This window comes from Moschus berezovskii, chromosome 9 (assembly GCF_049115385.1).
Source record: "Moschus berezovskii isolate FMDL1 chromosome 9, NW_MosBer_1.0, whole genome shotgun sequence".
NCBI lineage: Eukaryota > Metazoa > Chordata > Mammalia > Artiodactyla > Moschidae > Moschus > Moschus berezovskii.
Window position 1 is genome coordinate 105252883 of NC_142468.1, and position 14871 is coordinate 105267753.

At 37.6% G+C, this 14871-nt stretch overlaps 2 pseudogenes; one reads left to right on the forward strand and one right to left on the reverse strand.

The window, feature by feature from the left end:
• LOC148776922 (olfactory receptor 4K2-like) lies at positions 1-946 on the reverse strand (annotated as a pseudogene).
• A 12497-nt stretch (positions 947-13443) lies between these two features.
• LOC148776923 (olfactory receptor 4K3-like) lies at positions 13444-14466 on the forward strand (annotated as a pseudogene).
• Positions 14467-14871: the final 405 nt, after the last annotated feature.

Below are 14871 nucleotides of genomic sequence, written 5' to 3' on the forward strand. Positions count from 1 at the left end.
CTAAAAATATTGCAATGGAGTTGCCTTGTTAGAATTTAGAAGCTTATTCTTCAGTTTCCTCATGGCTGTTTTCACTTCCTGATTTCTCAAAGTATAGATTACTGGGTTCAGAATGGGAGTAAAGATGGTATAAAACACAGATAGAATCTTGTCTATCAGAAAACTGCTTAGTGGCCACATATAGATGAAGACGCAGGGCCCAAAGAACATGAAGACAACAATGAAATGAGCTGTGCAGGTAGAAAGAACTTTAGACGTTCCTTTTGAAGAATGATTTCTGATAGTAACCAAGACAATAACATAAGAACTGAATAGAAGAATAAAGCAGGACAAGGCAATGATGCCACTTGTTGAGATCATAAAGAGGCCCAGGACATAAGTATTTACACATGCTAGTTGGATCACCACAGGAAGGTCACAGAAAAAGCTATCTACCTGATTGGGACCACAGAGTGGCAATGTGAGAGCGAATATGGCCTGGCTCAGTGAATGCATGACTCCTACAACCCAGGAAGCCACCACAAGGGCCACACTCATCTGGGGACTTATGATTGAAGCATAGTGGAGAGGCTTGCATATTGCAATATACCTATCAAAAGACATAGCCATTAGTAAAATAATCTCAGTGCCGTAAAAAGGTGTAGAAAAAACATCTGGGTGATGCAGCCATCAAAGGAGATGGTTTTGTGTCCACTGAGGTAGTCTGTAATCATCTTAGGGGTTGCAAAGGAAGCAAGAGACATATCAATGAAGGAAAGGTTGGTGAGCAGGAAGTACATGGGGGAGTGCAGATGAGAGTCACTGTGATGACTATGAGGCTATTACCCACCATTGTCGCCACATAAAACAGCGAAAACACCACGAAGAAAAATGTCTGTAGCTTCCAGGATTTAGAGAGTCCTAGCAAAACAAAATCAGAAACTGTAGACTCGTTCGCCACATCCATCGTCCTGACTGATAGTTGGAAATCTGCATCAAAGGAAAAGAAAAACAAATTCAAGATAAAATATGATTCTTTTGAAGCAAAGGCTCTATTTCCCAGATTCATTTTCATAGACTTTGTTTCCTCTAGGAAAACTTATCTTTAGTATTCTTTCCACCTTCATTGGCTATATTGATTTGAAAGGTAGGATATTAGGGATCATGGTGAAATACCACTTAAGTCATAGATGTTGAAAACAGCACTTTCCTTCCTAGTGCTAATGGACAATCCAAATGAGATTAGCCTGTGTAATTTTAAAGATAAGAACTCACATTAAGGAAGCACTTACTCTGGGCTGATTGTGTGTTAAATGCATGCACACACACACACACACACACACACACACACACAGGTTTAGTCATTTAGAAACTTATCCATACTGAAAGTATGGATTTCCATAAATAAAATTATCCATAGTGAAACAACATTAAAAATTATATCACATATAAGTGACATGGGCTCTTAAGCAACATTATGGACAGACTTAAGTTGACAGTTGCAAAACTCTTATAAATTTATAAACAATCATTAACATATTTATGGGTAAAATTCATCTGATTGAGACCTACCAGAAACACTAAGAAAGTTAGTTTTGTTGATATTTACCCAAACTAAGAAGCCTTATAAGTCAGCAAAAACAAGACTGGGAGCTGACTGTCACTCAGATCATGAACTCCTTATTGCCAAATTCAGACTTAAATTGAAGAAAGTAGGGAAAACCACTAGACCACTCAGGTATGACCTAAATCAAATCCCTTATGATTATAGGTAGAAGTGAGAAATAGATTCAAGGGGTAAGATCTGATAAACAGAGTGCCTGAAGAACTATGGATGGAGGTTCATGACATTGTACAGGAGGCAGTGATCAAAACCAACCCCAAGAAAAAGAAATGCAAAAGGCAAAATGGTTGTCTGAGGAGGCATTACAAATAGCTACGAAAAGCAGAGAAGCAAAAGGCAGAGGAGAAAAGGAAGGATATACCCATTTGAATGCAGAGTTCCAAAGAATAGCAAAGAGAGATAAGAAAACCTTCCTCAAAGATCAATGCAAAGAAATAGAGGAAAACAATAGAATGGGAAAGGCTAGAGATCTCTTCAAGAAAATTAGAGATACTGAGGGAACATTCCATGCAAAGACGGGCACAGTAAAGAACAGAAATAGTATGGACCTAAGAGAAGCAGAAGTTATTAAGAAGACGTGGCAAGAATACACAGATGAACATTACAAAAAAAAAGATCTTCATGACACAGATAATCATGATGGTATGATCACTCACCTAGAGCCAGACATCCTGGAATGCAAAGTCAAGTTTTCCTTAGGAAGCATTCTATGAACAAAGCTAGCAGAGGCGATGGAATTCCAGTTGGGCTATTTCAAATCCTGAAAGATGATGCTGTGAAAGTGCTGCACTCAATATGCCAGGAAATTTGGAAAACTCAGCAGTGGCCACAGGACTGGAAGGTCAGTTTTCATTCCAACCACAAAGAAAAGCAATGCCAAAGAATGCTCAAACTACTGCACAATTGCACTAATCTTTCATGCTAGCAGAGTAATGATCAAAATTCTCCAAGCCAGGATTCAATAGCACATGAACCGTGAACTTCCAGACGTTCAAGCTGGATTTACAAAAGGCAGAGGAAGCAGAAGTCCACTGGATCATCAAAAAAGCAAGAGAGTTCCAGAAAAACATTTGCTTCTGTTTTATTGACTATGCCAAAGTCTTCGACTGTGTGGATCACAACAAACTGTGGAAAATTCTTAATGAGACGGGAATACTAGACCACCTGACCTACCTCTTGAGAAACCTGTATGCAGGTCAGGAAGCATCAGTTAGAACTGGACATGGAACAACAGACTGGTTCCAAATAGGGAAAGAAGTACATCAAGGCTGTGCATTGTCACCCTGCTAATTTAACTTATATGCAGAGTACATCATGAGAAATGCTGGACTGGATTAAGCACAAGCTGGAATCAAGATTGCTGGAAGAAACATCAATAACCTCAGATATGCAGATGACACCACCCTTATGGCAGAGAGGGGAAAAGAACTAAAGAGCCTCTTGATGAAGGTGAAAGAAGAGAGTGAAAAGTTGGCTTAAAACTCAACATTCAGAAAACTAAGATCATGGCATCTGGTCCCATCACTTCATGGCAAATAGATGGGGAAACAGTGGAAACAGTGACAGACTTCATTTTTCTGGGCTCCAAAATCACTGCAGACGGTGACTGCATTCATGAAATTAAAAGATGCTTACTCCTTGGAAAGAAAGTTATGACCAACCTAGATAGCATATTAAAAAGCAGAGACATTACTTTGCCAACAAAGGTCCGTCTAGTCAAAGCTATGGTTTTTCCAGTAGTCATGTGTGAATGTGAGAGCTGATCTATAAAGAAAGCTGAGCACCAAAGAACTAGTGCTTTTGAACTGTGGTGTTAGAGAAGACTCTTGAGAGTCCCTTGGACTGCAAGGAAATCCAACCAGTCCATCCTAAAGGAAATCAGGCCTGAATATTCATTGGAAGGACTGATTTAGCTGAAAACTTTGGCCACCTTATGTGATGAACTGACTCATTTGAAAAGACTCTGATGCTGAGAAAGATTGAAGGCAGGAGGAGAAAGGGACAACAGAGGATAAGATGGTTGGATGGCATCACCAACTCGATGTACATGAGTTTGAGCAAGCTTCAGGGTGGTGATGAACAGTCTATGGTGTCACAAAGAGCGACTGAACTGAACTGAGCTGAAGAAGACTGAGTATCAAGTATATTGCAGCATAGCCATTATCCCAAAGAAAGGCATTCAACTGCTTCTTTATTTCTTTTTTTCCTTAAATAGGAGTATGTTCCTCCTACAAATATTTGTAATCACATGATTAAATGACTTAAAATTTTACCTTGTCTTCTAAAGGATACGTCTCTTAAGGCTTAGTCCCACTTGTATTTGAATTCTCCCTTCGTATATGCCAACATATGCAAACTGTTTTAATGATCTAACCCTCCAGAGTTAGAAGGTGGAAGTAGGAAAGACACAGGGAAAAAAAAAGAAAAGAGCACCTTTGCTTACCAGATCTATAGCGGAATCAGGGCTTTATAGTATACACAGTGTCAAGTGACTGAGCGATTGAATGTGGAGGAGTTAGTTTTAAATATAAATAAATGACCGAGGAGAATCATTAGCTGTGTAGCAGCTGTAGATAAAATGGAAGTTGTAGGGACTTGGGAATTGACCAAGAAATCATATTTCAATGGGATATTTTGAACAACAAAAGTGGTATGATTTAGTTCACAACAGGAAGATATATTAATTTTCTCATGGGAATTTACAATGATTGTTTTTACCTGCACCTGAGAGATTCAGGGGATGGAAGTTGGGAAAGCCAACATTTAGAAGGTAGAAGGAGATGTCAACAAATTTTAATTAGCACTCTTGATTATCTAACCTTGTTCTAGAGGTCATGGGAGAATAAAATCCAGGAACATTTGCTTCTGCTTTAAGTAATGCATAATTTTTTGGAGTTACTGAACACTCATAAATAAAACAATTTGTGAAACAACGTAGTCAAATATATCAAGTTTTCAACCTATTCTTAGAGATAAAGAGTAAACTGGATTTTAGATAAGGGAAAAATTGTGGTGTGTGTGCTTAATCAATCAAGAAAATGTTCTTACAAAAGAAATATCATGAAGTTGACCTATAATGAAAACTTAAATTTTGTTTGGTAAGGGAAAAAAGTATGTGGGAAATAAAATAGTGGAAGTTATTTGCAGGAACAAGATATTCAGTTAGCAGTTTAGAAGAATAAGAATGCCACTCTAAAATAGAACTTGATGTTAAAGACAACAAAGGCTCATTGTAAGACTATAGGCAGAGTTATGGTGATAGTTACTTGGAATTCTTATTTTATTTATCCCAATAACATACACGTTGCTACTACTTTAATCAAAGGGATCTCTCTATACCTATTTAATTCAATAATTTCCTGCCTTCAAATTCTCTCTTCTCAAATCATCTGTATAAATCCTTAAAAAATAAGAATTCCAAGTAACTATCATTATGAGTTATTTATTAATTGAACAATAGGCTATCTTATTCTACTTAGTTCATCTCTTCAGAGACCCTCCATTGCTGTAAAAGGAGTATAATTCCCACTTTTTTTTTTAACTAAAGCCTTGGAAACATGACTTATTTATTCAAAATAATATGGGCAGAAGTTTTGTGCCAGATGTGCCACATTTGAGCAGAAGCTTTAAGATTCAATGCATAATTCCCCTCTTGCTCTTTATCCATCTTCCTGGGTCCAAGGATGAAAAGATGATGGGGACCAGACTGTGCTCATAGATAAAAAGACACAATACTGTAAACAAGTTCATTATCTCCTAATTGTTGTATACATTTAGCATCATGCTAATCATTATACCAGCAGGCTTAATTTATTATAAAACTAATATGAAATTTCAAAGAACTTAAGATCACAGAAACAATGTGAACAGAACAAATTTGCTAGGCTCACAAAATCTGTTTTCAGCACTTATTATAAAGCCATAGTAATCATTATTGTGTTTGCCTAAAAAATAGATGCATGGAACAGAAAGGAAAGTCCAGAAGAATTTCACATATGTGATAACTGATTTTCAAAAAAGGTACCAAAATAATTCAATAGGAAAGAAGAGCCCTTTTAGCAAAGGACTGTATAACAATTGTTTTTTGTTATTGGATATCTGTATGGAAAGGGGCTTCCCCAGTGGCTCAGTGGTAAAGGACCTGCCTGCAATGCAAGAGACACAGGAGATGAGGGTTGGATCCCTGGGTCAGGAAAATCCCCTGGATGAGGGCATGGCAACCCACTCCAGCATTGTTGCCTAGATAATCCCATGGACAGAGGAGCCTGGTGGGCTACAGGGTTGCAAAGAGTCAGACACGACTGGAGAGACTAAGCACGCATACACATCTATATGAAAAATGAATAAATAACTTCAATCCTTGTCTGTAACTTTATGCAAAAAGTATTTTGAAATATCTCCAGTAAATTAATAAGAAAAAAATTCAATAGGGAAAAAAATTGGCCAAAACCCCCCCAAAAAAAACTAAATAAGTAATTCCTAGAATAAATTATACCTAATAACAAACAAACCTATGAAAAATATTTAACCTCATTAATGGCCAGGGAACTGCATATTAAAATAAAAATCAATGCCATTTTTTCTCATCAAATTGATCAAAATTTAGAAGAATATTTAAGGATATTTTGTATCATGGACAGAGCTTCCCAGGTGGTACTAGTAGTAAAGAACCTACCTGCCAATGCAGAAGACATAAGAGAGGGGGTTTGATCTCTGGATGGGGAAGATTCCCTGAAGGAGAGCATGGCAACCCACTTCAGTATTCTTGCCTGGAGAATCCCCATGGACAGAGGATCCTGGCAGGCTATAGTCCGCAGTATCACAGAGTCAGATATGACTGAAGCGACTTAGCACACACGTATATCATTGATGAATGTATAAACTGCAGTGTTAAAAGCAAACAAACCCAATATCCTGGCAATAACTTCTAAAATTAAAATATACATTTCTTCAACATCATTTGACTCATAAGTCTTTCTTTTGAGAATCAATTCATGGAAATAAAAGCAGTGACCCTTTAAACTATGACAAAATATTTATTTTAACATAGTAAGCAGTGGGAAAAATAAGGGAAAAAAATCTGATTACCTATTAGTAGAGGAATTATTTAAGTTCCAGAATACCCTTACATTAAAAAATACAGCTGTCATGAAAAGAAATACTTGAATTTGAATACACTGCATTGTCTACAATAAACCATCAAGTGAAAAGCACACTGGTTGGTCACGTGCATGATAGGATCTTAATTTTGTGAAAATCAGACTGTACAGAGCAGACTGACACTGGCCACGTCAGGGACTGAGAACAAAGAAGTTGATGCGTTTCCATCTTTATATGTGTTTGGGTATTTTTCACTTCTTACTAATTTTGTTTGCAGTAAAATACACATAATATAAAATTTATCTTTAGTGATATTTAGTATATTCTGAGTACTGTGCAATTATCACCACCATCTAGTTCCAGAACATTTTTTGTCAATGACTGGCACTACCCCCTTGCATGTTCCAGAACATTTTATCCAAAAGGAAAGCCTGTATTTATTGAGCAAACACTCCCAAACCTCCTTTCCCCAAGCCCTTACCATCAGTAATCTGTTTTCTGAATGCATTTGTCTATTCCTGACATTTCATACAAATGGAATAATATAATATGCAGCCTTTTGTGTCAAAAACTTGTACATAAATGTTTGTAGTAGCACTATTCACAACAGCCAAAATATGGAAACATCTATAAACTGATAAATGAATAACCTATATGTTGGATAGCCATACAATGGAATATTATTTGGCCATGAAATGGAATGAGGTATAAAATAGTGATACATGCTACAAACTGAATGAACCTTGAAAACATTGCAAGAAGTCACATGTCTTACTCTTGAAACTACAGTTGACCCTTGAACAACATGGGGGTTAGGAGTAAGAAGTCAAAAATTTGTGTGTAACTTGATAGTAAGCCCTCTGTGTCCACCATTCAACATCCATGGATTCAACCAACCTCGAATCGTGTAGTGTTCTCATATTTACTACTGAAAAACATTCACATAAAAATGGACTTTGACAGTTCAAACCTGTGTTGTTCAAGGCTCAACTATGTAACTATGTGAGTGTGTGTGTATAAAGAAATGTATATTGGAGGTGAACAGACAAAAAACAACTCTTCTAGGATATTAAGAGAGATGGGACGCAGGCAAATCTCTGCCTCCAATATTGGAGAGAAATGCAGGCAATACAGGAGTCACCAGTTATAAGGGCAAAGACTCTTAGATAGAAATGGCCAGGTAACCAGGACAGGGTGGGAAACTTTGATCTGTAATTGACTAATTGTGGAGGCTCAGTATGGACAACTTTGAGTGTTAAAAACTAGAGGACCTGATCATAGCAGCAAAATTTTATATTATTTATTTCCAAGAGTTAGACTAGATTCTCACAGAATATCAGAGAAAAATCCCCTCCAGCTTCCAGCAGAGGGGGAGAGGGAAAAGAACCATTTTGAAATATGTCAGAGCACACATACACATGTTAACAATGTCTGCCCCAGGAGAAACCATTTAGCCAGAGCCTAACCTGATAGGATATTATCAGAGCCCAGCTGACCTAGATGATGAGGAATACCCCATCTCTAGCCAGCTTTGGCCTTCCATATGGGAGAAAGGAAAATCCCAACTCTAGCTCACTCTAGACTTTCTATCCCACCCAAGTTGGTAGGAAAAAAAAAAGAGAGAAACACTTATGAAGTTCACCCAGAAGTACAGGCTTACTGAAACTCTGAGACCTAATCATGGGTCTATAGAAAACTTCCTCTCACCCATGCATTTCACTACCACATTATTTAAGGCCTGTTTATGGTAGCTCCTTTTACCCAGGTTTGACCATCCCCCCCAAAAAAAAAAATTACAAGGCATTCCAAAATGAAAACAACAACTTTAAGAAAAACCCATAGTTTGAAGAGGTAGAATAAGCATCAGAACCAGATACATTGGGAATATTGGAATTACCAGACTGGGAATTTAAAACAAATGTTATGGACATGCTAATGGATAAGATAGACAATATGCAAGAACAGATGGACAATGTAAGCAAAGAGATGGAAATCCTAAGAAAGCACCAAAAGAGTAATGCAATAGATCCAAAACACTGAAACAGAAATGAAGAATGCCTCTGATGGGCTTGTTGGTACCCTGGATGTGGCTGAGGAAATATGCTAGCTTGAGGATGCCTCAAATATTAATAGAAACCTTGAAAAGTAAAGAGAACAAAGTCTGTAAAAAGAAAAGAGAGAGAATATCCAAAGTCTGTGGGACTGCTACAAAAGGTATAACATACATGTGGTGAGAATTTCAAGAGAAGAAAGAGAGAAAGTAACAGAAGAAACATCTGAAACAATAATGAGCCTAACCATAGTCAAAGCGCATTCCCTGCCCCAGGGAAACTGCCCCAGAAGTATTTTAGAATAGCCATGGGCCAAGTCCCACTATGTGCTTTTGTTTCTCTTCTTTTTTAATTGGTGTGTCTGTCACAATTAACTGATCAGAGTCTCATCATTGTAGGTTGGGTGTGTGGAGAGTAGAACAGAGATGTCTTTTGATTCATATGAAGAAGATCTGCACCCAAGGAACCACCTACACACACATACACATATATGTGGAGCTGGTGCAGAAGAAAAGACCCTGGACTTCTAGCCAAATGGTTGAGAATTTGGGAGTCTTGAAATTTACTGGGCATATTTTTCATACAGAAGACTGTAACTAATTGTATACAGACAGTGAACAGAGATAGATTGGAAATCACAACCAGAATATATTACATCTTCTTCAAATAAAAACTGGACATTTTCCCAACCCCATGGATCTTGGCTGTCCTTGAAAATTGCTTTGAGCAATAAAATTTGGTTACAGAGTTGTGTGAGCTCCAGAGACCTGTGCGAGTTAGCAGCGTTCTAGTTTTCATTCCACTGTACTGGGATACAGTTCCTGTGTAAAGAAGTTCAAACTATAGTAGGTTTCCAAGCTGTTAGATTTTTATCTGATATAAATTATTTTGCATATGATATGATAGTTGATAAACAGTGTCTCAGTGCAATTTAACAGCCTTTTTTTTTTTTTTTTGGCTGCACCATGTAGCTTATGTGATCTTAGTTCCCCAACCAGGGATCAAATTCTGGGCCCACTACAGTGAAAGCACAAGTCCTAACCACTGACCCACCACGGAATTCCCTAATACATTTTCTTATTAAAGTTTGAACATCTTTTATATAGCTTGTACTTATTTGCATCATGCAAAATGCCAAGCTGGAATCAAGATGTCCAGGAGAAATATAGTAACCTCAGATATGCAGATGACACCACCCTTATGACAGAAAGTGAAGAGGAACTAGAGAACCTCTTGATGAAGGTGAAAGAGGAGAGTAAAAAGCTGGCTTAAAACTCAACATCAAAAAACTAAGATCATGGCATCCAGTCCTATCACTTAATGGCAAATAGTTGGGGAAACATTGAAAACAGTGACAGACTTTATTTTCTTTGGCTCTAAAATTAGTGCAGACGGTGACTGCAGCCATGAAATTAAAAAATGCTTGCTCCTTGGAAGAAAAGCTATGACAAACCTAAGCAGTGTTTTAAAAAACAAAGACATCACTTGGCTGACAAAGGTCCATATAGTCAAAGTTATGGTTTTTCCAGCAGTAATGTATGGATGTGAGTGTTGGACCATAAAGAAGGCTGAGAGCCGAAGAACTGATGCTTTTCGACTGTAGTGTTGGAGAAGACTCTTGAAAGTCCCTTAGACAGCAAGGAGATCAAACAGTCAATCCTAAAGAAAATCAACCCTGAATATTCATTGGAAGTACTGATGCTGAAGCTCCAATACTTAAGCCACCTGATTCAAAGAGCCAACTCATTGGAAAAACCCTGATGCTGGGAAAGATTGAAGGCAGGAGGAGAAGGGGGCAACAGAGGATGAGATGGTCAGATGGCATTACTGACTCAATGGACATGACTCTGAACAAACTCTGGGCGATAGGGAAGCACAGGGAAGCCTGGCACACTGCAGTCCAAAGGGTTGCAAAGAGTCGGACACAACTTAGCGACAGAACAACAACAACACGTTTGCACATCTTTCTCCGTTTCTCTGCGTGGTTGGTGGTCTTTTTACTCGCTCACTAGCTCTTTATGTATCATTGACTCGTCCTTAAAGGTTAGATTTTTTCTAAGTATTCATTTGTGTCAGCTATGCTTTTGCGTCTCTGCCATGAAAACGTTTGTAATCAAAATATTCAATTTTCCCTTATTATTAATGAATTTTGAGTTACAGTTGGGAATGATTTCCTCCCCTAGATATAAAAAGAAAATCAGGTTTTACAAATAAATACGTGTCCAATTTTGAATAGTGGCAGGTAAGTTATGATGAATTAATGCAGTTCTTTTCCAGGTGGCTATCCAACTATCTCAAAATCCCTTGTGAAAAAGCACAAATTGCCCCCTACTCATTTTAGAAACTTCACTTTTTATATACTTTATTTCCATGTGCAATTAGCCTATTCCTTGGTTTTTAATTTTGTTTTTTTAATTGTTTTTGTATTAATTCATCAATATCATTTGTTTTATTTATGGCATTTTATAGCATGGTTTCGTGCACCCTAGAACTCATCCTTTCCCATTGCTCTATTTTTAAAAATGTTTCCCTGGCTCCTCTTGCATGTTTGCATTTTATTTTTCCAAATGAATTTTGTAGTTAGTTTATCTAGATCAAAGAGGCCTGATGTAATTTATATTTAAATTGCATTAACTCTATAAATTCATTTAAGGCGAACTGACATCTTTATGATGTACATTCTAATTCAAGGTCATGGTTTATGTTTCCATTTGTTCAAGTCTATATTTTAGTCTTGTAGGAGGGCTTTAAACTTTTCCTCACGTAGGTTCTGAACACTTCTTTTAAGAGTATGAATTTTTCTGGTCTCAAACAGGGAAACACATTCTCATTTATTTTTCAATGAACTGAGAGATTACATTTGTATCCCCCAAGCCAAATAATAGATCCTATTTGTCTTATCTTTGCTGTGGCCCAAGATAAGGATTCTCCCTTATATCTTTCCCATCATATTCACTCCATGTACAGAGAGCATTTAAGAATAATGACACTTTATGATCTATCTTTAACTCTGGACAAAACGTGTTGAATGTTCTAATAATTCCCATTGGAACTTGAACATGTGTTAGTTCCTCCAGGGAGTAACTGGTTCTTTTCATGCCATGAAATTTATTGAATCCACTCATATCAGTACAGATGTTATAAATACAAAGGTCTCAAAGATTTGAGTCTCTTTTATCCAGTAATTAGGCAGCAGATTGATCTGAGGTCACTCTGGAGTGGTTGCCACTGCTTTCAGGGACTAGTTGAGTATCGGAAGGTTAATATGTCTGTGGAAAGGATCCTAAAACCATCTAGATCAACCCACTTCATCATTATCATATGAAGAATCAGAGGTACCCGTTCATGCAGTGGATTATCTAATCTTGCATATCTAGGACAAGATTTGAATCCACATTGTCTCAATCCCAAGTCACTGCTCTTTCTGCTACACCAGTTTAAGTGTAAGCTGTACTGGAGGCATCCTCTTCAATATCAGGTATGTGAGTGCAGAAGCAAACCTAGTTTCTGAAATGGGTAAAGTCAGAAGAGTGAGGAGTTAGAGAAAGGGCACCAAACATCAAAATAGAAAGTCAAGAGTATGAGTAATTGTTCCAATACTAAGTGTAGATTTGCTTAGTATTGGAACAATTTATTTAGAATACATACTTACAGCAGAGTTTTGAGAAAGAAATGAGACGAGAAAAACTTGGTTTGATGACAAGATGAAAGGACTTTGATGTGAATTCTAGGTATACATCATTTCAGTTGACTTTCAGTGTATTTTGTAAAGTCTTCTTAGATCTCAGTGAGGATTTCCCTAAGCAGTCTAGTTTTAATGTTTACAGCATATTGCTTTACGTAACTTTTTCTAGGTTCTCCATTATCTTTCTCTGTCTCTACATGAATCTGTTTCCTTTTTTTCCTAAGTGAACTCTAGAAATAGGAAGTTTCCTGCTGCAAACTGCTTTGGTGAAAATCTATAAAATCCAGCAGTTAAAAAATAGCTGACTTCAGGCAGCCAAGTGTTAAACAGAGATTTTGTATTTACCATATACTTGGAACTATATGAAGGCTTCAGGCTTTAACCATATCATGTTCATGAGCCTTTGAAGTGTATGGCATTGGTGGCATAGAACAGGATCATACATGCCTGCATAACTAAAATGGAGAACTAAGAATAAGAGGCTATTTCAGTTTTATTCTGAACCATGGCTAATAGAAAATTGAAACAGACTGTTTCTCTGTATCCATTTTTTTCAGGTTGTATTCCCTTACCCCACTCATTGCAAAAAAACCCAGTGCCTACCCTCCTTTGCATCATTGTGTTCCCACTAATAATCAATCATGATTCTCAAACATTGTTCACTCCAGTCTTTCTCTGGCATCATGATGTTTTGAAAAATGTTGCCATTCCTTTCCCATTCAAAACTTGGCAGCTACCTATGAGATTTTTTTAAGTGTTTCACAAACTAAGGAGTAATATTCAAATAACTGAATTTTTATTTATTTTATAAAGACTGGCATCATACTTTAAGCAAATTGCAAAATCATAAGAATTAACCTGAACTGATATTTTAATTAGTTAGTTAAAATATCTGGAAAGGTCACGGAGGAAATATTTGAGCAATGTGAACAGAAGAATGATACAACAGAAAACTATTATCTGCTGGAGGGAAACCCCTATATTATTTCATGCAGAAAAATCTCACTTTGTATTTAATCACTGTATTTTTCCTCATTCTCCTCCATCAGGAAGCCAGAGTCCTTCCTGAAATCAAACTGAATGGCCTGGAATAATCAGTCGGTCATAACTGAATTCATACTACAGGGTCTTTCCAGTTCTTGGGAACTCCAGATGGTCTATTTCCTGTTTTTCTCTGTAGTCTATGCAGCCACTGTGCTGGGGAACCTCCTCATTGTGTTCACCATTGTGTCAGAGCCACGCCTGCACTCCCCCATGTACTTTCTGCTGGGCAACCTCTCCTTCGTTGACATGTCTCTGGCCTCATTTGCCACTCCCAAAATGATTGCAGAGTTCTTCAGGGAACCCAAAGTCATCTCTTTTGAAGGCTGCATCACCCAGATATTCTTCCTGCATCTCTTAGGGGGTGTTGAGATTGTGCTGCTGATATCCATGTCTTTTGATAGGTATGTAGCTATTTGTAAGCCTTTACGCTATTTAACCATCATGAACCGGAGAACGTGCCTTGGGATTGTGACACTTTCCTGGATTGTCGGCATATTCCACGCTATGAGTCAGCTCGCATTTACTGTGAATCTGCCCTTCTGTGGGCCCAATTAGTGGACAGTTTCTTCTGTGATCTTCCCTTAGTGATTAAACTTGCCTGCGTAGACACATACATTCTAGGAGTGCTCATGATCTCAACCAGCGGCCTGATTGCCCTAGTGTGCTTCGTTCTCTTGGTGATTTCCTACTCTGTCATCTTGGTCACTATTAGGCAACGTTCTTCTGGTGGGTCCTCCAAAGCTCTCTCCACCTGCAGTGCCCACTTCACTGTGGTGACTCTTTTCTTTGGCCCATGCATTTTCATTTACGTGTGGCCTTTCACAAATGTCCCAATAGACAAAGTTCTCTCAGTATTTTATACCATTTTCACTCCCCTCTTAAATCCAGTCATCTACACCCTTAGAAATAAGGATGTCAAGGATTCCATGAGAAAACTTAGCAACTGTGTCTTGAAGTCTAGCCAGACTGATCATAGCCCTTGATTTGCTTTTGTGCGTACAAAAATGAGCATTTACTTTGTTGGTCAACATTGTCATGCTAGTGCAAGAAATCATATATTTCATGGCAGAACTGTTTTCATCATCAGTCTTATCAGTTACTGAGTTTTGGTCATATTAAGAGTTCCTCACACAGCATAATATTTACGATGGAACATTATCAAACCAATATCCAAAATTTTACCTCACAAGGACTCACTTTTTAGAATATTCAACCATTGTCAGATATAGGTATTTATTTGAGTATTAAGACATTCACGTGTTTCAGGAAAGAGTGGATTTCCTTACAGGCTCTTATGATTAAGAAAAGGAGCAAATGTGAAAGTACCAACACTTGTACACTGAAATAATAGTGGAATTTTTTATTGTTGATGAATAACATTTTAGTTC